A 2,430-nucleotide genomic window follows, 5' to 3' on the forward strand; every position below is an offset into this window, starting at 1 on the left:
ATATAACAGGCGCCATAGCGGCGCCACTCCAGGGGCCGCCAGCCGGCCCGCCGGAGTAGCTAGGGTAAAAAAGTTCCGGAGAAGCCGTGCACGCGCGGCGCGCACACCTAACTGGAATGGATTGGAGCAACACATCTCGAAGAACAACAGTTACTACAGGTGAGTAACCGTCTCTTATTAGCTGTTAGTTAGCCTGGTAAATATCAAGTCCCTGAGAAAACACAGTTATACGAAGCAAAACAAAATCACAAACAGAAATGTCATTGGAAATTCAAAAATTAAAAAGGAAAATGCAATTCCCATCACTTCATTGTATCTGGGCCATTCCTGTATCAAGAGTACCCGCTAAGGGCCCTGTGTGCTTAAGGGAAACCTGGAGGAACTCATAGCAGAGCCTGAACATGAAACTCAACTGCTCCCAGGTGCCGCAGTAAAACCATTTTCCTGCTGTGATGTTGATGATTTTATGAAAATATGCTAATGAGTGTGAATATAATGTAACTGGAACATGCTTCATGCAAAAGGTCTCTTGTGCAGTATCATTACAAAGCTTATTATCTACTGTGTGTGTTCAGCCTATTTGTATGAACCGATCTTTCCTGTATCTGAAGCTAGAAATATGAACTATAACTCTGAGGTCCTGTTGTAATGATGCAAAGTGTGGGCCATTAATAGTGGTTTGGACTCTTGATGGCTCCCATTAACCAGGACAATTGACTGGAGATGGCTCTGTCCTGCACCATCTGTGAGTCAGGCCAGGAACAATGAAGGCTTGGGGTCTCACAGGGCATGTGACCATGTCACCTGGTACAGGAATCTATCTTAAACCTGGGGCTTTTCCCCAGGAGAGAGACAAAAGATTCCTGCCTTGTACCAAAGCTGTTTAAGGGGGTGGAACAGAAAGAAAGGTTCCTGCAGTCATGAGAAATCCCCTAGCTACCACCTGAGCTGGAACAAGGACTATACCAGGTGAAAAGATTGGGCCCAGACAAGAAATAAGTCTAGTCTGCAAAAGAAGCTTATTGGAAGATCTCTGAGGGTGAGATTTTATCTGTATTGAGTTTCATACTGTATTAGTCTTAGACTTGCATGTTTTTGTTTTATTTTGCTCTATGGAGAATACAAACTCCACAGAGAAGGAAAAGTTAATGCCTTGGAAAAATCTGTGTGTTAGAGTGTCTAGGAACCACTCTCCTATAGCTTCTTTTCTCTGATTTCCTTTAGAAAATCTGAAGCAGGGAGCAGAAAACCATTGTCTTTTCTGAGGTATGAGCTCAGGACCTACTGAGTATGAGACTGACATGCTGCCAACTATGCTAAGAAGGCCCAGGAAAATATTTAGGCTCAGTGCATATAGGATCCTCCTACAGCAGTGACTGGAGCAGGGAAGGAACTGGAAGAAGCAGAGAGATCTGGTGCCCACAGACCTGTCCTGGCATCTTTCTCAGCAGCAAAGAAATGAATTTGCCCTTCCAGTGAACAATGTGCTGGAACTAATGGCAGCACAGAGGGGATGTTTCTAAAGTATGCACCCACCTCTACATTTTAGAACTTACTCTCCTTTTTCTAGTGTAGCACTTTGTATATGAATTAGGCAAAACAAACTACACAGGTAAGAGAAACAAGGGCTTGAGAGAAAGCTTGAACTCATAACCCCAACAGATGGCCCCTCTGCACTAACCAGTTGCACCCCGATGATGTTTTTTAAACACATTTGGGAAGCAGGCAGTTATCAGTCTCTGTGGTTCACACCTTTGCCTGGTAATTGAAAGGCTGCTGGTTCAAACTTAACTCAAGATGCGGCTTTTCAGCGATGAGACTCCAGTACATTTTAACAGGAATGTGGAGGCCAAGAATTAATTAATAAAGGTTTGAAGGGATCTTAATGTATGTTAGCTAATTTAGCAGAAGTTAGGATGTGACCCTGCATGCTGTAAGATAATGTGGTACAGAGTGAATTGTGTGAAAAGTCATTACGACCTTGTGAAATGCAGTTTTGTTTTTGTTCTAGTAATGAAGACAAATAAGATAGCGAATAGGCTTATGTATAAACAAATGCAAATGTTTATCTTCAATGTCTCCAAGATTACTAACCATTGTCTGTTACAAAGGTATAAATGATTGTTATGAATTGCTTACTAATTGAGAGAGATCCGTCCGGGACAAGGGGCAACCCAGTTCCTATGACACTCTCTCCCTCTTGTGTTCACTAGAGAAATTAATAAAGTATTTGATTTTGCTGTACCCAAACAAAAAGCGAGAACTTAGTTTTTCTTCGACAATTTGGGGGCTCGTCCAGGATGGCAACGCCCACGGACACAGACGGCTACTACGGATCGTTCCCCTTCGAACCCCATGGCGCCACAATGAGGTAAGAGACCTTTTGAAATCTCTATTGGGGTGTCGGAGGAGGACTGTCTGTGGGGGACG

Source organism: Mauremys mutica, unplaced genomic scaffold, assembly GCF_020497125.1.
Source record: "Mauremys mutica isolate MM-2020 ecotype Southern unplaced genomic scaffold, ASM2049712v1 001273F_np12_obj, whole genome shotgun sequence".
Lineage (NCBI taxonomy): Eukaryota > Metazoa > Chordata > Testudines > Geoemydidae > Mauremys > Mauremys mutica.